Source organism: Martes martes, assembly GCF_963455335.1.
Source record: "Martes martes genome assembly, chromosome: 4".
Lineage (NCBI taxonomy): Eukaryota > Metazoa > Chordata > Mammalia > Carnivora > Mustelidae > Martes > Martes martes.
The window spans coordinates 127,849,394-127,873,397 of NC_137891.1; the positions used below are offsets into that span (position 1 = coordinate 127,849,394).

Sequence of the window (24,004 nt, forward strand, 5' to 3'; positions counted from 1 at the left end):
CTCTTGGGGAGTAGATGATGTGAGTGTGCAGTGAATGTGTGTGCATGCACACATATGTAGATGTGTGTATAGATGTGTATGAGAGAGTGCAAAACCAGGAGAAAGGGAGATTGAGAAAAATTAATTGATTTGGGGTATGTGAATTTTAGAAATATGTGTAATGTTTCATTTATATTTTTCTCCTGTAGACATTTTTAAAGGCAAAATACTTTGTTAGGTTTCAATAGTGTCTCATTTTATAGCCTCTTTCTTGAAATAGATGATGTATTTTACCAGCAGTAAACTGTGTTATTTGTGATTATCTAATGCTATCTATTAGAAACTCATACTCTTATGAGCTTTTCTGGACTGGTAACTGGCAACATAAATTACTCTCACTTTTGAAAATTTCAAAGACTTGTGTACACAATGAGCTTATAAATGTTTTAGAGATAAAAAAACTAGCACAAAATGCATCTTTTTTGAAGATTTAAAGTTGATATTATTATTAATCATTCTATTCTGGATATTCAAAGCCTTGGACCTTTTCTTTTCCATTTCCTATAGCTATTGGCTTCAGAATTTTTTTTTAAGACATCAGATGACATTCTACAGCAATATCAGTTTTATTTATTTTATTATATTTTATTTCTTAAGATTTTATTTATTTATTTGAGAGAGAGAGACAGAGCATGAACAGGAGGTAGGAGGCAGAGGGAGAGGGAGAAGCAGACTCTCCACTGAGCTTGATCCCAGGACCCTGAGATCATGACCTGAGCTGAAGGCAGATGCTTAACCAACTGGGCCACCTAGGTGCCCCTTATTTGTTATTTTAAATACTGAATTTCAGATTGCCCTTGTAAAGTAGCTAAACCTAATTTAATACTTAGCAACTAAAATTGAAATGTCTTAGACAAACCATAAAAGACTCAATCTCAAGAAACAGACTGAGGGTTGCGGGGGGGAAGGGGGATGGGAGAGGGTGGTGGGGAAATGGACATTGGGGAGGGTATGTGCTATGATGAGTGCTGTGAAATGTGTAAACCAGACGATTCACAGACCTGTACCCCTGGGGATAAAAATACATTATATGTTTATTAAAATAAAAAAAATTAAAAAAAAAAACAAACATTAAAAAAAAAATAAAAATAAAATAAAATTGAAATGTCTTTTACCAATTTTATTTTGTAATTTTCCTTGAATTTAAGCCTATGAAATTGTAAGATATACCTTCTCTTAGCCATCTAAACATTGCATTAATTTACTTTAAAAGGCTGGGACCATCTTTATACTTCTTCTGACTTATTTTCTGTTCTCTCCTTTTAACACAATATTAAATATGCAGTAAGTATACATAAGAAATGATTTCAGTGGAATCTGATGGGTTTCATTATATATTCTGGAAGAGTGGAATTTTGTCTCATAAATTATCTGCATGTATTAGTTCCAGAGAAGAAACTGTTGGTGCTGAAAATTATCTTAATTTATCTTTAATCGAGGAGAAAATTTTGAGCATCAGAGCCAGACACCAGGCATAGTTGAATTATAGCACCCTCTAGTGTTTATAAATAAATTTTATTTAGAATATTGTGTACAGATGGTTTCAAGATCACTGGTATAAGTTATCCAGTTAATTTAAGAGAATTAACTTTCCAGCATGATTCAGGAATTTTTAAGTGGATGCTATCAGTGTTGTATGTAGGTGGTATGTATATGCAAATAAAATGGCAATCAGATATTTGTTTAGAGAATTACATTCATGAGAGGCCAGATACCACAAAAATATTTTATTAAGAAAATTATGGGTTTGGGGCGCCTGGGTGGCTAAGTGGGTTAAGCCTCTGCCTTCAGCTCAGGTCATGATCTCAGGGTCTTGGGATCGAGTCCCGCATCGGGCTCTCTGCTCAGTAGTGGGCCTGCTTCCCCCTCTCTCTGCCTGCCTCTCTGCCTGCTTCTGTGCCTGCTCGTGATCTCTCTCTCTGTCAAATAAAAAAAAAAAAACCAAAAGAAAGAAAATTAGAAGATATATGTGTTTTTCAGATCTTAGGTTAAAAATGTCAATATAGTCACTATTACTAAAATTGGCAGTTATGCTTTTAAAAATACTACCATTTACATGTTAGGAAAACAATGGAGTTGGTTCATTCAGACTGTTCATATTTCATATTTTGCATACAAGAGTATACTAGACTAAACTCAGATATGATGGGGAACCTTACTTATACATGAAATTGACGTTATGATATGATATTGTTATGTGTCTTCTGAAACAGATATTGAGTAAGGTACAGTCATGAAGTTAATGACAACACTTTGTTTCTGCAGGTGTCTTTGTAGTTGTGTGATTAATTTGTTTGCAAGAACAGATGGCAGAAAATAAGGATTGATTGCAGGAAGTTTCACTTATGTAACTTGATTCTACAGTGCTTCATTTGAGTATACATAGATTGGCTTTTGATAAGTAGGTAGACAATAGCCTGTGCTCCTGAAGGAGTTGGGCTTTTTAGAATCTAGTGATAAGTCCATGTTAGCATTACTCAGATTACCAGTTTTGTGCCCTTAATGTATGGAGGAAAGAGCCCCCGACTTGTGGATGTTAAAAGATAGGCACATTTTAGTGTTACAAAATGTAGAAATCTAAGTTCGGTAGGCATTGCCCAAGAAAAAAGGGAATCCAGGACAGTATTAACTGTAAAGATTGAACTTTTATCATGGTTGGTTAGATGAAAACTTACCTAGTCTGACTTTTGCTTTAGGCTCTAAATTTGGGCACTTGATTCTATTTATGAATGTTTTGTTGCTGTAATTTTATTGTTATACTAGAATTTCCTTCTCTTTTGAGGCAGTCTTTAGCAATCGAAATTTTTTGAGTCTAGCAGGAAATTTGAGACTGGACTTTTTTCTTACAGATTTCTTACAGACCTCCAACAGAAGGGTAGAGTATGGCCTCCTCAAGGTCAGTTTATGTTTTGAACACCAGAACAGGCCTCTTTCAAGGGCTTGTTAAACAAGTCCCCACCTCGGGTAGATCAAAGATCAGACAGTTGCTGCCACAGTCATAATATTTTGAGCCCTTTCTATGTTTTCATGCTTTATATGACATATTAGCTGGGATTGTTGAGTTGTAAATAATGGGATCCAGTCTGAGCTATGTTATTTCCTTAAGGATATTTGTTACACAGATAATTCTGTGTGTTATGGATCCCAGGGACTGACCCCAAGAAGGGCCTGGAAATAGGAACCAGTGTCAGTCAGAAGCAGAGGCAGCACTTTCTCCATCTCCCTGTTGTTTTAGTCTTTTCTTTCTCTGCTGCTCTGGCCGTTTGTGGGGCAGAATGTGTATACACCACTGCTCTAGAGATTTATATCTCTTCTGTTGATGATAAAGTGCAGATAGACAATGAACTTGCTTATTTCCGATTCCAGGCTTCCTGGAGGCATCATCATTAGCCAGCTTGGGTCAGGTATCCATTTTTGGTCCAGCTGGGCAGTAGTGGGGTCGTATGACACAAAATCGGGGCTTCTGGGGAACGCACCTTATGTGTGTAAGTCCCCCAAAAGGGTCTTGAGAGCTAGGCAGATAGATATTCTTTATATTAATCTCATTTTAATTCACATGATAACTTTATGAGGCAGATATAATTTCCTCATTTTGTAAATGAGTAAACTGTGGCTGAGAAAGGTTAGGAAATCTGCCTAATGTGACACATCTAACAAACGGTGGAGCCAAGATATGTATCTAGGAATGCCTCATACTTCTAAGAACTACATATTTTTATTTTATTCTCTTATAATTTACCTTGAGCTATTTGGCTTGCTTTCTTTTTAAAACATATAAAATATAAATGATAGCTCAATGGATTTTCACAAAACTCTACTTCTCATGTAACCACCAGAAAAAGAAGTAGAATAATGCTGGAAGCTCCCAAACCTCTGTGCCCTTCCCAATCTCTGTCCTCTCACTCCCTATCAAAGTTAACCACTGTCCTAACTTTTATGGAATTTACTTTCTTGCTTTTCATTTTATATCACCTAAGCATGTATTCCTAAACATTATGTTTTGATTCTTTTCCTAAAACTATGTTTTTGGAATTCATTTATATTGTGTGCAGTTGTAGTTTGTTCAACTGTTGAAAATAACTGTTTTGAATTTTTAAAAATTGAGGTATAATTTATTTACAGTAAAATCACCCTTTTTAGTCTATAGTTCTGAGTTTTGGCAAATGTATACAGCTAGATAATCGCCTTGCTCATCCATCACCACAGGAAATTTCCTTATGCCCCTTTCTGCCCTTACTCATATCCCTGGAAACCACTGATCTCTTCTCTATTCCCATGGTTTTACCTTTTCCAAACTGTCATATAGATGGAATCATATTCCGTACCCTTTTGAGTCTGGCTTCTTGTATTAGCATAATGGATTTCAGGTTCATCCCTGTTGTCACATGTGTCAGTAGTTTGTGTTCCTCTTTATTGCTATATGCTCTTCAGCAATAAAGAGGAACACAGACTACAGATAGATGGGATTCAGGTTAGCCATTCACCAGTTGAAAGACGTTTGTTTTCGCCCACCAGTTTTTGGCAATTATAAATAAAGCCACTATAAACAATTACATACAAACATAAGTTTTCATTTTACTTGAATGAAGTACCCCTCAGTAGGTTTGCTGGGTCATACGGTAGAACATGCTTAACTTTCTAAGAAACTTTCAAACTATTTTCCATTAGTCTCTGTACCATTTTGCATTCCCACAAATACTGTTCAACATTCTTAATTATACATGGTATTGTCTTTTTAATTTTAACTCTTCTGGTAGGGATGTAGAAATATCATTATGATTTTAATTTGCATGTCCCTAATGACTGAGGATGTTGAGCATCATTCCATGTGCTTATTAGTAATTCATTTTTTCACGAAGTGTCTGTTCAAGTCTGCTCAGTTTCGAAAAATTGGGTATTTGCTTTCTTCCTAATTATAATATTTCTTTGCACATTTTGGATACAAGTTCTTTTGTCAGATATATGAATTGCAAATGTTTTTCTTAGTCTTTGTCTTTCCTTTTCTATCCTTAATATTTTTTGAAGAACAAGAGATTTAATGTTGATGAAGTTCATTTATCGATATTTTCTTTTATGCTTAATGTCCTTCAGGCAAGGATTCTTAATCTAATTCAAGGTCACAAAGACTTTATTTTATTGTCTTCTAGAAGTTTTATAGTATTAGCTTTTATGTTTAGGCTATGCTTTACTTTTAAGTTTCGAGTGGAGTGTTAAGCAGGAGTTGAGTTCATTTTTTCCATATGTATATCCAGTTATTCCAGCACCATGTATTGAAAAGATTGAATTCCTTATTGGATTATATTGGCACCTTTGTAAAAAGTCACTTGATCACCATATATGTGAGTCTATTTCTAGGCTCTATTCTGTTGTATCTTTACACTAAGTTTTGACATCAGTTTATATATACCATACAACCAGTTTTTCAAGGTTCTTTTGACTATTCTAGATCCTTTGTGTTTCCATGTAAATTTTCTTATTTGTAAGGGAGTGGGGGAAGGACAGAAGGAGAGGGAGAGAAAGAATCTAAAGCAGGCCATGCCCAGAGCAGAGCCCAATGCAGGGCTCAATCTCGACCTGAGCCGAAGTCAAGAGTTGGCTTTTTTAAAAAATATTTTATTTATTTATTTGACAGAGAGAGAGAGACTGCAAGTAGGCAGAGAGGCAGCAGAGAGAGAGGGGGTAGCAGGCTTCCTGCTGAGCAGAGAGCCGGATGTGGGCCTCCATCCTAGGACCCTGAGATCATGACCTAAGCCGAAGGCAGAGGCTTAACCCACTGAGCCATCCAGGTGCCCAAGAGTTGGATGTTTAACCTACTGAGCCACCCAGATTTGTCAGTTTCTTAAAAAAAAAAAAAAAAAACAACTGCTAAGATTTTGTTTGGGATTGGATTGACTCTATATTAATTTGATGAGTGTGGATACCTTAATAATATTGAATCCTCTGATCCCTAAACATACCTCTACATTTATTTAGAATTCCTGTAGTTTCTGTCTGTATTGTTTAACAGTTTCTGTGTAGATGTTTCCTTTCATTAAATTTATTCCTAGCTGTCTTTGTTTCTGATGCTGTTTTAAGTGATATTTTAAAAATTTACTTTTCATTTGTTGTTTAACTACAGAAGTACAATTTTTATATTTAAAAATTTATTTGTTTGTTTGTTTATTTATTTTTGAGAGAGAGGGAAAACACGAGCAGGGGAGGGGGCAGAGGGAAAAGCAGATTCCCAGCTGAGTAGGGAGCCTGATGTGTGATCAATCCCAACCTGATCCGAAGGTAGATGCTTAACCAACTGGGCTACCCAGGCGCCCTAATTAAATTTTATATTGACTATATTCTGGAATCTCATTGAATTTGGGTGTTGATCAAATCAAACCCAGTCAAAATTCTAGCAGGCTTTTTTGTAGAGATTGACAAAATGATTCCAAAATTTATGTGGAAATATAAAAGACCTATTTTAGTATTTCTTATATTACATGAATTCTAGTCTCTATTATGTTTACTAAGAAATCAAATGAAAATTTAAATATACATATTTAGTAGAGTCATCTGTTTTGGAGCTGGGCAAAATAGACAAGAATGTGAAACTTTGTGATCAAACAATTCACTGAATATTGTTCATAGAAATTATAAGATGATTATGAAACCTTAGGAACCATAGGTTTATCAAAATGGTTCAAGCAGTAGTTGACAGGATTTCTTTCCGCCATTCTGCATACCAGTATATTTTTTCAAAGTGATTAACTTAGTCATTAATACGATTCTATATTATCCTAAGCATCTTATTTGCCCATTTATTTTATATTGTTATTTATAGTTGTTAGTCACTACAGTCATTCAGGAACTCATTAAGTTACAATTTGAGAGCATAAATTAGATGTGATTATTTGATTTATAAAGACAAAACTGATAATTTAATTATCCTTCTTATTAGTTTGCATACATTAATGTTTTTATTGTTATAATTTTATTTTATTTATTTATTTTTTTAAGATTTTATTTATTTATTTGACAGACAGAGATCACAAGTAGTCAGAGAGGCAGGCAGAGAGAGAGGAGGAAGCAGGCTCCCTGCCTCCCAATGTGGGCTTGATCCCAGGACCCCGAGATCATGACTTGAGCCAAAGGCAGAGGCTTAACCCACTGAGCCACCCAGGTGCCCCTATTGTTATAGTTTTAAATAATATGTTGATCATTCCATGGACAGTTTTTTTTTAAGCAATTTATTTGACTACCTATAATTAAACAAAAACATCCATTAAGTTGGTTTATGACTTTTAAGAAACTGGTGTATAGGTATATAGCAGAATATAGTATTGTATCCCTTTGTGTAAATAAAACTTCTCTGAATAGAAATTAGTAAATATTATGTTTCCTAGGGATACTAATTTCCAACTAATGTTTATTAATGTTTAAAACTGATCAAAACAAAGTTAATTTTAATTTAATTTAAACACTAAATTTTAATTTAAACACTAAACACTAAACATTTGGAACTTAAAAAATGTAAATTTTAAAATGATATGGTATCATTTATAAAATAGAACATTAGGGGCTCCTGGGTAGCTTAGTCAGTTAAGTGTCTGTCTTCGGCTCCGGTCATGATCTCAGGGTCCTGGGATTGAGCCCCACAAAGGGCTCTCTGCTCAGTGGGAAGCCTGCTTCTCCCTATACTCGTGTTCTCTACTCATGCTGCTCTCTCTTTCCCTCACTCTCAAATAGATAAATAAATAAATAATCTAAAAAATAAAAATGAGATAAAATAAAATAGAACATTAGAACTTAATCTGTCAGGCTGGCTAGGGAATAAGGTTATGAATTACTTTGGGAAAGTAGATTGTGGGACCTTAAAGGTTTAACTCTTTGATTCTATGTTCTGCAACTCTCTTGGTCTCCTTATGAATTGTAATATTATTGCTCTATTTCACTAAATTAAGCTTTAGAGTCTTAAACGAGTTAAATCAACTTAATGTCTGTTGTCTGAATAGAGGATATTATAGCATAATAACCAAATTCCAGTCAATTCATTGGAATCAGTCAGCTCCTGAATTTAGAACATTTGTCCTATGTGTACTGTGGACAGACCACATGAATTCTTTGATTCTCAATTTCCTTATCTGTTAATGGGAATAATAACTCCACTTTATAAGGTTATTAAGAGAGTTAATTTTTATTTTTCTTATAAAGTTCTTAGTTCTGTGCTCAAATATAATAAAGTGCTTAATAAGTGTTACACATTAGTGAGAGAACATACCACAAATATTGATAAGAATTATTGCTAGAATTCTATTTTTAATGTATTTTTGGCCATTTGCAAAAATTATCTATTCTACTTTTATTAATCTAGTACTAGAAAGTACTTATTTTATAACTGTGGGTTTCTTATTTGGAGTACTATGGAAAATTGGGAATTTGTTTTTTACCAGAAGATGGCAGCAGAATTACATGTGTGTGCATATAGAACAGTTTTGTTTCTTTAATGCTGAAGATTGGGGTAGTTTTTATCTTCAAATAAATTATGATATTGTTTCTTCATACCAGTGACAGGAGAAAAAACTTGATATTGAATTTCAGGTTAAAAAAAAGGATGATAAAAATTTTCTCTATATGTAAGTTGTCTTGCTTTAATAACATTGAATTTTTAAAAAATAGGTAAATAAAAGATCTTTTTGAATTGCTACTCTTCTGGCATATTTCTAGTATATGATTAAATACTTTATCAAGAAATTCTTTAAGGGGCGCCTGGTTGGCTCAGTGAGTTAAAGACTCTGCCTTCAGCTCAGGTCATGATCTCAGTATCCTGGGATCTAGCCCACATCCGGCTCTCTGCTCAGCAGGGAGCCTGTTTCCTCCTCTCTCTCTGCCTACTTGTGATCTCTGTCTGTCGAATAAATAAATAAAATCTTAAAAAAGAAAAAAGAAAAGAAATTCTTTAAGAAATTGAGGGATCATAAAAAATCTTAAGGTGTATTTGAAGATCAGTTATGATTAATTAGTAATAGAGATAAAGCAGTTTTTATTTATAATGATCAGTGGGGAAAACTGGATTCAATATTTTAAAAATTGTTTTATATATAACACTTTAGGGTTGTGGCTATTAGGTAAAAGCAAGAGGCAGAAGACATTTATATTAATAATATAAATCTGTGATCCCCATTTCAGAAATTGCCATTTTTATTGAAATTATGGTATGCCTTGTTACCTGGTCTTCAAGTATTCTACAGGTGAAGTATTGCCAATTGTACCTTCTAATGCTAGAAGGAACCTTTAAGGCAAACTGATGTAGCAGAAAGAGTATGGAGGTGAATGGACTTGCATTCAAATTCTGGTTTAGTTCTCTGCTTTTGTCTTCAGGCACATTATTTAATCTCTCTGAAACTCAGGTATTTTATCTCTGAAAAGGAGATCTACTCTCTCCCTCCAGAGTTATTGTGAAAATTGGGGATAATGTATATAAAAACGAGCATACTTTGTTAGTGCCTTTTTTAAGAGTACAGCATGTAAAACTCAGGGCAGCCATACTGATGTCTCTCTTCCAGTGCAGAAGGTAAAGTGGGATTGTTATCATCTTTATTTGGTGTACTATAGAGCACTGTTTGTATGGTTTGGTTTATATTTTTATCAGGCATGCTACATATTGCTCATTGGCAGGAATTATTGTTAGCTTGGTCTTCCCATATTTATGTAATTGATTTTTTAAAAATATTTTATTTATTTATTTGACACAGAAAGAGAGAGAGAGGGAGAGGGAGCACAAGCAGGGGGAGAGCAGGCAGAGGGAGAGGGAGAAGCAGGTTCCCCACTGAACAAGGAGCCTGATGCGGGGCTGGATCCTAGGACCTGAGATCATGACCCCGGTTAAAGGCAGACGCTTAACTGACTGAGCCACCCAGGCACCCCTGTAATTGATTAAAAAAAAAAAAAAACCTCTATTTCAGTACTTTATGCTTATTTCATTGTATTTTTATCTTAACAATAATTATCTTGTAAATATTAGCTCGTTGTATCCTATCAGTCTTTTAGAACATTCATTCTGATATGATAATGTTAGTGTTAAACTGTACAGATTTTACTGTGTGGGGAAAATGAACGTGGTAAAGAACCGGGGCCGTGAGTTTTTTGCCAGCAATATTCTTCATAACTGATAGCAATTTTGGGGCATGGCTATTAAATTTATTAGAATATTATTATTTTCTCAGGGGTAATTAATTAGTAATTAGAGATTTCATAATTATTTTTTAAAATAAAGCAAAAAATGTACCTAAAAACTGTAAGGAAGATCATTTATGTTTTTATTAAACTAATATAATAAATGTTATTTAAAGTATATTTTTCTTTGTTCATTTTTTAGAGGGAGTGGATAGAGGGAAAGGGAAAGAGAGAATCTTAACCAGGCTCCATGCCCAGTGTAGAGCCTGACATGGGACTCCGTCTCACGATCTCCCTGAGATCGTGACCTGAGTGGACACTTAACTGACTAAGCTACCCAGGCACCCCTAAACTATTTGTGTGCATGTGTATATATGTATGTATGTATGTATGCATTTTCTATATATTTAGTAGATAAATTCCTGTAAGGTAGCAGGTAATAAAAAATGCTGATTTCAAAATTAATTTCTCATAAAAATAAAAAATAGGAAATGGAAAACATTTGATTTTGTCTTGGTAGTATAAATAGTAATTAAATATTTATGTGAGAAAGGGAGTGTATTGTTTCTTCATGAAACAAACATTAATAATTTTCATTTGAGCTGCAGACAACATTAATCTATCTAACATTGACTAGTTCTGTTATTTCTCCATTTTTGTTTGAGATTCAGGTATATAAACTTCCTGTCATACTCAGTGATAGTCTGGACTTTGTCCTTTCTTTGTCTGTGAAATTGTCACGTGTTATTCTGAAAGCATTTATGCCAAAGAAAGCACACATATTGTTACAGAATTTTTTTTCAGTGAGATTGATCAACCTCATTTTAACTTCAATATTAAGAGTCTTTCTTTGTTCTTCTTCTTATGGGATCAGCTTCTAATGTTAATTGATGTTTTCTAGTATGATTTCTCAAAAGTGAAAACAAATGAAAATTAATGAAATAGAAGAGTTCAAAGGATATGATCTCAGAATATGTGAATTTGTCACATGATCGTAAGTGTGGATGCTGGCTGAGAATTACTTTGCTTCACACTGAGTAGTAGTGTACCTAGTTTAATGGGTATGAATAATAGAGATTCAGATACTTGGTAAGCAGTTTAAGCTGAGTTGTATTAAAATTAGTATATCTAATTTTTTAAAATGTTTATTCTTTTTTTTTTTAAGATTTTATTTATTTATTTGACAGAGATCACAAGTAGTCAGAGAAGCAGACAGAGAGAGAGGAGGAAGCAGGCTCCCTGCTGAGCAGAGAGCCCGATGCAGGGCTCCATTCCAGGACCCTGGGATCATGACCTGAGCTGAAGGCAGAGGCTTTAACCCACTGAGCCACCCAGGCTCCTCTAAATGTTTATTCTTATACCAAATATATGAATATTAAGTGTGTGTATGTTGAGAGGGGGTAAGAACCTAACACCTTTCTGTTAGGTGACTTAAGGACTGCATGCTATAGGATAGTCTTTTGCACTTTTGCACTTTTGCTATAAGGTACTAAGGTAGGTACTAATGAGCTTTATGGTGAGACAATTATGAGTATTAGCAATCTGTGGCCTAGAAATACTCCCTCAGTTTCTGTTGCTTCCAATACAAGGAGTTGTTGACTGTTGTTGACTGTTTTAATTGCTTTGCATAAACATGACGTGGACATTTAAATTTTGTATCAAATAGTTGGGAGAGCTCTAATTTATGCTTTAAAAAGTTTTCATAGTGATTTCTTTTTAGTATCCTAAAACACTGTAATATGTCTTCTCAGTCATAGAAAAGGATTAAAATATATCTTGTATGACTTCAGTGTTATGGGTAGTTTTTTTTTCTTTCTAATTTGTTGAAAATTAGGCATAATAAAACCTTGAATATCCAGAAATTAGGTAACTTCTAGTAATAAAGAGTACATGAAAGGTGCCAGAGTTGGCTTTGAATATGAGAAATCCCATTTTTGCTTTAGATGTAAAAACACAGCTTGACTTTAATGGCCTTTGGCATTCATAGTTTGAAATTTCATCAGAAGGAAACATTTCTCAATAAAAGAATACCCTGTAATATTCAGAATTAGATACATTTCACTTTCCTCAGAATAAGAAATGCATATAAATGAGTTAGAAAGGTGGTGTGAAGTTAATAATAAAGAACAATCAATTGACTTCAGTTTCAGAATTGTTGCTGACTGCATTTTTCTGAAAAAACTCTGATGTTATAAAATACTGAGATGCTCAGTAAATTACAAAAAAACCCTACAAAACTACAAATAACACACTTTTAAATACATAGGAAAGCTACAAGACTACAAAGAAAGTAGTTGCATGGAAACAACACAGTCTGATGGATGGCATTTCTGGCTTTTTCCAGATTGAACTAGAACTGGTAGTATTTCCTTATTCAGTGGAGATGCTGCACAGGTTCAGTTTTGTATATACTGTTTCTAGGTAGTAGCAGTTGGTGTTCCAAAAATGCAGCTTCCCTAGGAATTTGGCAACAAGCTCAGATTCTTTTCTCCCTTTTTTTCTAGGCCTATTTAGACTTACTATAAAAAGTATCAGTGAGTTGAATCCTTCTCCTAAAGCCAACCAGTGATGTGTCCAGGTACACCTTAATCCATGCATGCCTTTAAAGGCACCATGCTTTATCTTGCTGCAGGCCCTTTTATCTCTGAGGCAGAAAGTATATAAAAGCCCATTGCTGAATAGTGGCTCCCAGTAGGCAGCTCCACTTTCCTCAGCGATAGGAAAATGTGTTGAGGAGTACATATAAGAAGCTAAAATCCAAGGGGTAAGTAAATGTGGAAGGTGAGGCTCCCCTAAATGATAATTCCTAATATAGAAATCTAGTTTTGAATTAGAATGGTTCTGTGAGAGTAAGGACAAAAAGCCGTGGGTCTATTTGTGGGTAGTTAGGCTCAAGAAAATAACTCAGCTTAAAATTGATTTCCCAGCTAAACTATGGTTAAAGAATGAACAAAGAATAAGAACATTTTCAAACATATAGAAACTGAGAGTGTTTTGAATCAATACACTTAAACAACATCTAAAGCAGATGTGCTTCTTGAAGAAGGCCAAGGAGCTGGAAAAGTCTGAGTGGAAGGAAGAATGCTGAGCTTATTGATTAGTAAAAAAGGTAGGAAATTTAACAAAAATTGAGTATGTTTTATCATTATGATGACAATAATGATGACAATTGGATAAATAAGATAAATCAAAGTACTAATGTATTTAATAATACATAAGAAGGAGAGGAGAAAGTGACGGGTTTTAAAGTATTCTGAGGTTTTTTCCAAGGGGGAGAAGAGTAGTAAGTTTTAATAGCTTTAGATAGTAAGGTACGTGTGCATTTTACTTTGAAAATGACCACTAAATTAACAGAAATAGAGGAAATAAGATAGAGTACAGAAGAAGAAATGGAATTAAAAAAATCAATGAGGCTGCATAGGAATGGAAAGTGAAACAAGAAAAGACCAGAAAAATAGAAATTACAAAGTAGAAAACAAATAATTACAGTTATGTTGCTTATAAGAATACATTTAAATAAATGAGTTTTAGTTAAACACAGATCATAATATTAGGATAAAAAGAACTCTAACTATAGGCAGAAAACATAATGACACTAAATAACTGAAAATAAAAGAATTACTGGGCAACTGCTAACAAAAAAAACTTACATTTATATAAATATCAGAAAAATAGACTTAAGGAAAAGGCATTTGCAAGCATAAAGAGGGTAACTAATGGTTAAAAGTTTAACTCATTAGGGAGAACATGTTAACTGCAATACCTAATAACAGAACTATAACATTTTTTAAATTTACATACTTAAGAGTTTGATACATTCATCATTGTAAAAGATTTTCAGTATCACATTATCAGAAACCTTTTTTCAGAAATTGATAAAAAATTTCCCCAAATGTTTTTAAATTAGAATATGAACAACATATTCTTCTCAAGCCCAAATGTAATATTTTAAAAAATTGACCCATGGGGGCACCTGGGTGGCTCAGTCGTTAATTGTCTGCCTTCGGCTCTGGTCTTGATCCCAGGTTTCTGGGATAGAGCCCCGCATTGGGCTCCCTGCTTGGTGGGAAGCCTGCTTCCCCCTCTTCCACTACCCACTGTGTGTGTTCCCTCTCTCACTGTGTCTCTTTGTCAAATAATTAAATAAAATCTTAAAAAAAAAATTGACCCATAGTTGGCCAAACATGTCTTAAAAACTATAAAGTGTTAAAATCTTATGGAACTTTTTTTTTTTCTGATCACCACATCATTGTTACAATCAATAGCAAAAAAAGAATTGTTTAAAATATTTATCTGTGGAAGTTCTAAAACACATTTTGAGTATTTTTTGGAATAAATAAAATGTCAATGGAAATTTTAAAAACTCTTAGAAATGAGTAATAATGAAAATACTAAACATCAAAAGTAGTAGGATACAGTTTCTGATTCTGGATAGGATGAAGTAATATGCAACAGGCTTATGTGATCCCACCAAGAACAACTAGAAAAGATAGACAAAATAACATTTTTTTGAAAAGATTTTATTTATTAATTTGACAAAGAGAGATAGTGAGAGAGGGAATACAAGCAGGGGAAGCAGGAGAGGGAGAAGCAGGCTTTCTGCCAAGCAGGGAGCCTGATGTGGGGCTTGATGCCAGGATGCACGCTAGGATCATGACCTGAGCCAAAGGCAGGTGCTTAACAACTGAGCCACCCAGGCGCCCCCCAAAATAACATTTTTAAAGACATCAGAGAAGTACAGAAGCAATGAGGACCAAGAAGCTAAAAATCCAGATTTGGGAAAACTTCTCAGAGGTGACCTGAAAATCTGTAGCTACTTTCCACTGGGTTAATTTACTGATTTGGGGAATAGGTCAAAAGTTGAGAATCTGAGTTGGTCCAGGAAGTTGGGTCATTGCTTGTGGACAGAGAAATCAGCGGAATTTTTGGTAATTGTGTGAGGCTAGAGTAACACAGTTGTCGTTCAATCACAAAACCAGTTTCCCTTTCAAGATATTTGCCTCAGTCACATGACCAGTTTCCCTTTCAAAATATTTGCCAAATTCTGAAACTGAAGGAAAGCTGTTGCTAAGCAGGAAACCTCTGAAAACCAGGGCTGAATTTACTAGTCTTGTAATTCGGAGGAAATAAAGGTCTTCAGGGTGAGAATTCCCTAAGAACATACCAGCTGAGGGTTGACAGTTGTGGGGACAGTGCCTTTACACACAATTTATAGTTATTTTTCCTGTTGGGTATACTTACTGATTCTAGATGCAGCAAGAACAGAAATTGGCGAACTATAGCCCATTTGTCTTACCTGGCCTGCTGCCTATTTTTGTAAATAAAATTTTATCAGAAAATAGCCATATTTGTTCCTTCATTCATTTAGATATTGTCTATAGCTGCTTTCATGCTTTAAATGGCAAAGTTGGGTAGTTGTGACAGAGATTGTATGGCCCAAAAGCCTAAAATACTCTCTGACCCTTTACAGAAAAAAGTTGTTCACCTCTACACTAGAGGAATCTGGCTGGGTTTGGTCTCTGATAAGGGTCGCTAATGGGGACAGTGACCAGTACAACTTTTGGCAGTTTGGTGGGCCTAGTGTGCCTAATTCTGAAGCTACACAGGACAACAGGACAAAAATCTAAACCAGAAACCTTTGAAAAGCATAGTGGCATTTTCTGCAATCCATCTGTATTGAGGTGACAAAGACCTGCCAAGCTTCAGTTTGAACCTTGAAGGACCTTATCATAAGAATAGGGGCAAATTGAAGGTAAATGAGTGTTATTAAAATTGTAAGGCAGTCGTAATTCAGTTCCATCTCTCTGGTTGAATGGAAGTGATCAGACCCTCACTCTCCAGCTGCCTAGCAGAGGAAAGTGTGGATCTTTACAGATGGGAAATAGCATTGTCAGTAGGTTTTTAAATTTTTATTTATTAATATACAGTTTCCTATGTACAATAAATCAGAAATTACTGGGTACATACAAGACAGTATATTATAACCATTTACCAAGAGTAAAACAAAAATAAAACATGATATAGAAGTGGACCAAGAAGTGATCTAGAACTTGGAGTTAGTAGATAAGAATCTTGTAAGTTCATATTAAATAAACCATGTTTTTAATATGTTTAAGAAACAAGGGAAAAATTCTTGAAAACAGTTGAAAAGTTAGGGAAACACCAGAGAATATGAATATATCTAAAATAATGCAGTGAATATTCTAGAGGTGAAAAAGGTGGTATCTGAACTAAAGAACTCAATGAATGGCTTAATGTCAAATTGGATGCATCAGAAAATAGGATTAGTGTGCCTGAAGACAATTCAACAGAAAATATCCAAACTGAAGCAGAGAAAGAAGCAAACAGAAAAGATAGTCAGAAGCAGTAGATTCAGTATAATATAATATGTATAGTGTCTTAAACTAGAGGACAGATTGAAATAGAGAAGATTCAATAGTTAGAGATAATGAGCAAAACTAATGAAATAAATCAAAACACATTCAGCTAACTCTGCTAACCCTAAGCTAGATGAACCACAACTTGGCACATCATAGAATGCTGAAAAATCATAGAGAAAAATCTTTAAAGTCCACCAGAGAAGAAAAGACATGTTACCTTTAATACTGACATAAACAGTGGAAACCAAAAACAATAGAATAACATGTTTAAAGTGCTAAAAGGAAGAAAACTTCTAATCTATAATTCCATACACAACAAAAATATCTTCCAAAAATGAAGGTGAAATAAGATGCTTTCAGACAGATAAAACAGGATTTGTTGCCAGTGCACCTGAACTAAAATAAAAATAAATGGAGTTCTTTACCCAGAAATGAAATGATTTTAAAGGGAAACACAGAAACTCAGTAAGGAGTGAAGAGAAATAGAATAGGTAAGTGTATCATTTATAATAATCACATATTGATGAGACAAAATAAAAAAAATTTTGTTGAGTTAAAAAATATTTGTATAATTAAAATATATAACAATAATGCAAAACAGATAGATAAGTGGAAGTGTAAAATACTATTCTTACTGGAGAAATGGTAAATGTAAACAGTTTGATTAGACTAACAAGTTGAAGTTAGGTGTTCTGATGTACAAGATAACTGCTAAAATGATAAATATATGTATCATTACCATGTTGAAAGAGGAAAAAAAGGACTGATAAGATATTTGGTTAATTCAAAAGAAGAAAGGAAGGAAAAGAACATCAAATAGATGGGAAATAGAAAATAGATAGTAGTTATAAATCCAGCTATATCAGCTAAGAAATTAAATATAATTAGACCAAATACCTCATTTGAAAGAATAGGTGGTCATACTAAATTAAAAACAAAACCCCAAAATGAGAAATTTTCAATAGAAGGGCACAAAAGTCACTTGGAATGTGGCTAAAGTAATATTTAGAGGGGATTTAGGAAAAAAGTCAGTAAAAGAAATGAGTTAACCCTTCAAGTAAAAAAAAAAAAACAAAAACAGACTTGCTCTTTTTTTCCCCCCAATTGTAAAACATATATACCCTCTCCCAACAAACTGCCAACAAACAGTAGGCTTAAATGGTTTTTCCTTCTAACATCTACCAAACACATGTTGAGTTGACATTTATGAACAGAATAAAAAAAAATCCAGCATGCTACCTAACTCATTCAGTGGAACTAGTTAATTTTAAAACCAAAACTAGATAAGGAGAGTATAGAGCCAGTCTCACTTATGATCACAAATGTATAAATCTTTAATAAAATTCAAATCCAGTAAATTATAAATAAAAATACTTCCTGACCAAATAGAAGTTCTTAAAATTGCAGTAATAGTTTAGGATTATCATTGCACTAAATGAGAATTATTTTGTAATTGTTTCAGTAGATACAGAGAAAACATTGGACTGAAATTAATCAATCAATAATGATGAAAAAAAGGCAACATGGCTTAGAAATAAAAGGGAACTACCTTGACTTTATAATGGCCATGTATCTAAAGCCAACAACAAATATTATACTTAAGATTAATCTTTATTTATTTATTATTTTTAAAAAGATTTTAGTTTATTTTGAGAGAGAGAGCGAGTGAGAGGGAGAAGGAGACTCCCTGCTGAGCAGGGAGCCTAACACGGTGCTCAGTGCCAGGACTCTGGGACCATAACCTGAGCAGAAGGCAGACGCTTAACCAACTGAGCTACCTAGGTGGCCCAAGACTGAATCTTTAGACGCATCTCAGTGCAATTCAGACAAGATAAGGATGCATGCTATAATTTCATCAATTCATCACTGTACAAGAAGTCCCAACTAATGCAAAGAAGACAAGGGGACAAGGGAAAAGTTAGGAGATATAAGTATCAGGAAGAGACAAAATTTTCCTGTTTTTTTTTAACAGAACATATAATAGAAAATCTAAGAGATTCTACCATTTCATAATTATTAAACTTAGTAAGAGTAGAGAAATAGGAATAGGGAAAGATGTCATGCTAACCAAAGCATAGCAAATTGAAAAAGATTGATAAAGTCTATTGCAACAAAATTAAAATATACATAGTAAAAAAAAAAAAGTAAACAAAGTTAAGAGAAAGTGTGAGTGGATTTGCAAAATGTATGTCAAAGAATTCTGTCCAAATTATAAAAATAAATCTGCACAATGATTAAAAAAAAAAAAAGACAAGCCAATAGAAAAATGACCAAAAGAAATATATTTGGAAAAGAGGTAAGACTCTTTTTCAGTGACCATTTAGATATGTTTTTAAAAAGTAGGTATAAATTAAAACAATGAGATACTATTGTAGAAAATTCAGAGATAATGATGGAGGGAAATGGGAATGTACACATTTCTGGGGCCAGCATAAATTGATCCAGTCCCTTTGGATAGCAATCTGATTGTTTCTAGCAAAATTTAAAATGTGTGTAGTTATGACCTAGCAAATCCATCTTATAAATTATTACTCCAGAATAGGCATTGGCAAACTTTTCCTGTAAAGGACCAGATATTAAATATCTTAACCTTTGTAGGTCATACAGTCTCAGTTGCAAATGCTCTGCTGTTATAGTGCAAAAGCAGTCACAGATAATATAGTAACAGATGAATGTCTGGTTCAAATAACTATAGATGCTAATGACCGAATTTAAATGTTTCATTTGTCCTAAAATAGTTTTCTTTTTTAATTTATTTTTTCAACCATTAAAATATGTACAAACCGTTCTTAGGTTATAGGACATACAGAAACAGGTGACATCCCAAATTTGGCCCGTGGACTGTAGTTTTCATGCGTTGTAGAACATCTCTTGCACATGTAGACAAAGCCTGGAAGGATACTTATTGCAACATTATTTCTAATAATATATAATTGAAAGCAAATGTCCATTAATATTGGAATATCTAAGTAATATGGAGAATTTTCATATTATGCCATATACCTATTAACAGGAAAAAACTAGGTTGATAATCACATTGACGTGCTTGGATTTCAAAAACAATATTAAATGAAAAAAGCAAGTGGCACAGTTTTACATAGAATATAATTTATTAATGAAACTGTAGATATTCTACATACTTTTCATGCATCACAGATATGTATGTAATAGCAAAATAAAATGGCTAGAATGATACACATAAAACTGTAGTTATAAGTACCTAACGGAGTGCCTACTGCAGGGTAGGCACTCAGTAATTCTGATTGGTTCCCTCTGACCACCCTCATGCTGCTATTTTATAATTATTTTTGACTCTACAAAGGTAATTGCTTATGTGTATACAAGTTAGCTGGTTTTGTGAACTTTGGAAAGACTGCCTGCAGCTTCTACCAGACAAGAGGTTACTCCTGAAGTCCCTCAGTGAAAACTAGAGCTTGGCTTTCAGGGATTTTGTTAAAACTGCTTGACGGAGTTGCTCAGGAGATATTCTTTTTTAGCTGTTGTGTGCATTTTTTTTTAAGATTTTATTTATTTATTTATTTGACAGACAAAAATCACAAGTAGGCAGAGAGGCAGGCAGAGAGAGAGGAGGAAGCAGGCTCCCCGCCAGGCAGAGAACCTGATATGGGGCTTGATCCCAGGACCCTGAGATCATGACCTGAGCCGAAGGCAGAGGCTTTAACCCACTGAGCCACCCAGGCGGCCCTGGTGTATGCGTTTTTATACCATACTGCAAGCTGAGAGAAACTAAAATGCATTTCAACAGTTGGACCATAAGTTAATGTAGCTTAGTTCTCTTGGGAATTAACTCTCTGTTTTTTGTACCTCAAATTATGTATCTTTCCCCTGGCTCATCTTCTTCCTTGTGCTTCTTCAAAGTAAGTAATAGTCAAGGTTATGTTTTATTATCTTCTTACACAAGTTTTTAGTTTGATAATTACAAGAATGATGATGCTGCAAGTTTGGGAGGGGAATCTCATTTCAAGGAAGATGATGCATTAGATTGTTATCTCATGGTATAACCAGTATTCACAAAAATAATCTTCAGTGACTCTTAGGAACTTTCTGGAGTTGTAATAGAATTTTGTGTTTGTCTCTATTAACCAATACATTTGAGTTTCTTTTCTCACTTCTTTAAACTTTTAGGAATGTCGTAGGGCCAAGGTTTGTCAAGTGTATTTGTACAACAATATATGTTGTCAATCGTATAAATGCTTGGGCATTTTTGAAAATACAGTTTTGGAGTAGAAATTTTTCCACCTTTTTTTGAAAAACAGGATTGTATTAAGAAGTTGATTTTGTGGGGCGCCTGGTGGCTCAGTGGGTTAAGCCTCTGCCTTCGGCTCAGGTCATGATCTCAGAGTCCTGGGATCGAGCCCCGCATTGGGCTCTCTGCTCAGCAGGGAGCCTGCTTCCCCCTTCTCTCTGCCTGCTTCTCTGCCTACTTGTGATCTCTCTCTCTGTCAAATAAAATAAATAAAATCTTTAAAAAAAAAAAAAGAAGTTGATTTTGTTTCTTTATATACTTCTAGTTTCAAGTAATGACTTTGAGTTATCATGTTCAAGAGACTACACAAACTTTGGCTAGCTTCCTGTTTTTGATATGTTTTGAGAATTTCTTCTTAGTGATTTTGAATTACTGTAGGTGATGTGTCTTGAATTATTTATTAATCTTCTAAATTTTTAGTTTGTACTTGGCACAACACATTGTCTCTGCTTTCTTCTTTTTTGTTGGGCATATTTCCTATGTTTGAAAAGGTGCCTTGGTGTTCTGCTCACAATAAGCTTTGTCATTTTATATACGAATAATCTAATCTCAATATAGCAATAAAGAATAAAAATCTTGCCTGTTTCTGAATCAAAGATGTATGGACACAGTAAGTAGTTTTACAGTGTATTTCAGGAGTGCTTGGATAGCACAGAAAGATTTTTGAGGGCACAGTGACAGAATTAACACAAGAGATGAGGGGTTGTAAAGACCAACTTTATAGGTGTCAGAATTTTGCCAGGAGTATTTTATTTAGTTATGCAGAGAACTTGGATAATATTCGGTTTGAGATGGTAGCATCACTATATTGGATCCAAAACCCTTTTATAGTATAAACAAATTCCACTTACTGTGGTTTTCTACAAAAACAGTTTAAAAAAAAATAGTCAAGTAAAAAAGGAATGCACAGATTTTCCACATAGAAGTTACTTAGATAGATCTTACTGAAAGATCTTGGGAAAAGATAATAGAAAAATTACATCCTATTAGGAGGTACTCAAAATATTAAATAAAAGGAATTCTAGGATGGCTTTAAGAAAGAGAACCTTACCATATTGCAAGAGAAAAATTCCCAGTTTCCTTAGAATGACAGCCATATATACATTGAAATTAACATTTGTAGTTTTCTCCCTTTCTGAATTACTGTAAGCATGAACTACTTGATCAGAAGCCTGGCCTATGGATTTGGGAGATGGGGCTTAGAAAGTGTGGCTGACCTTAGGTGACAATTTGAGGAAAGCACTTATTCTGAGAGAATGGAAGCTATCTTAAAAGGGGTGGGAATGGGGGTTCCTTTGGAGGCTTGGTGGTAAAAGGAAAGAAAGAAGCAGCTGAAGATAAGGGTCCAAAGGAAATATGATAATTTTTTTAAAGATTTATTTATTTATTTGACAGACAGAGACCACAAGTAGGCAGAGAGGCAGGCAGGGGCGGGGGGTGAGCAGGCTCCCTGCTGAGCAGAGAGCCCGATGCAGGGCTCGATCCCAGGACCCTGAGATCATGACCTGAGCCGAAGGCAGAGGCTTAACCCACTGAGCCACCCAGGCATTCCGGAAGTAAGATAAATTTTTTAAAAAGACAAATTATTCCCACCACCACAACCACCACAAAAAGTACCATTTTTTAAAGAATCTACACTTCACTGTAGCCACAGAGGAGGGTGCTCTTGAACTGAGAAACCTAATAAGCCACCTGATCTCTCTTCTTATCACAAGGTAACTTGCTATTGCTGATTCTGGAGAAAACCAATACAAATAATCTTCAACAGAAAAAGAAGCCAGGATCTGCATAAAATTGCTCTAAGAAAACAAAATTTGAATAACACCTTCTAAACATAGACACACACACACACAGACACACACACACACACACACAGGGTTAAGGAGAGAGAGAGTATGAAAGGAAAAATAAAAACAGAAAAGAAAAGCCATAAAGTGAGAAACTTGAAACACAACACTCGAACATGCATAACCTATATTAAACAAGCAATTGGATTATGAAAGGACACTATGAATTGGAGTTCCAAAACTCAAAATTGAAATGGACAAACAACAGATGTATGAAACAGGAGCTGATTGAACTCTGGAAGGAAATTGACAGAAAAAGACAAAAATCATTTCAGAAATGAAAACTAAATTATAAGGTACCCAAGGGAAGATAGATATTACCAAAAGTTCAGTAAGAGACATAAAGAAGAGAAATGAAAAAGAGTCAAGAAAATGAAACTGAAATAAGAGAGCTGAAAGGATCAAAGAGAGAATGATAGAGAAAATTCAATATATTTAGTAGAAGAACTGAAACTAGAAAAACAAATGGAAAATAAACAGACATAACATTTAAAATAATAAACTTTTCTGAAATAAAAGGGGATCTTCGTCTCCAGTTTGAAAAGTGTCCTGTGTGCCTGGGAGAATTGATCTAGAACAACTGACCTAGCTATATCCTATGTCTGAGTATTAGAAGTTAAAAAGTTAAAAGGGCACGCAGGCCTCCAAGCCGAAACATGAGGTTAAGTTTAAAATTTAAAATATATTAAAAATGAAAATAATTAAAATTGAAAGAAAATCAGCTTTGATACCACACTTCTAGCACATATAAAGTAAGAAAATGATAGGCATTTTTAAGAAATTTAAAATGAGAAATAATTGTAATTTATTATGAAAAGACTACATAAGCAAAAAAACCTAAGTCCATAGTGGTAAGTGATACAAAGATTACTTGTGAATTGTACTTAGAGTGACTTTTTAAAAATGTCCTGTAGTTATTAAGAAAATTTTCAAACCTACCCTTGGTTGATGCATGCTAATGTGTTTAGATGTAACTGTCATGATATCTGCAACTTATTTTCATATGTTTCAGAAAAAAAATAACAAAAAGAAAATACAGCAGTGTGTCTGGAATTTTTCATGCTAACCATTTGGCATTTTTAAAAAGTCACTCAAGGGGCATCTTGGGTGTCTTAGTCAGTTAAGAATTAAGCTCAGGTCTTGATCTCAGGGTCATGAGATCAAGCCCCACATCTGGCTCCACACTGGGCAGGGAGCTTACTTAAAAAAAAAAAAAAAAAAGTCCCTCAAAAGAAATTGCTAGATTTCCAATATTTTTGTATCTTTTATAGTTATTGAGAAACATTTTGCAAATTAAATGTATTCCATCTTATGCATTGTTACTT

The 24,004-nt window shown here is 34.2% G+C and overlaps 1 protein-coding gene across 1 annotated transcript in view; it reads left to right on the plus strand.

Annotated features, from left to right (window-relative positions):
- Positions 1-24,004, plus strand: part of PIGK (phosphatidylinositol glycan anchor biosynthesis class K) — a 121,138-nt gene that overhangs the window by 52,405 nt on the left and 44,729 nt on the right. The window lies entirely within an intron of this gene.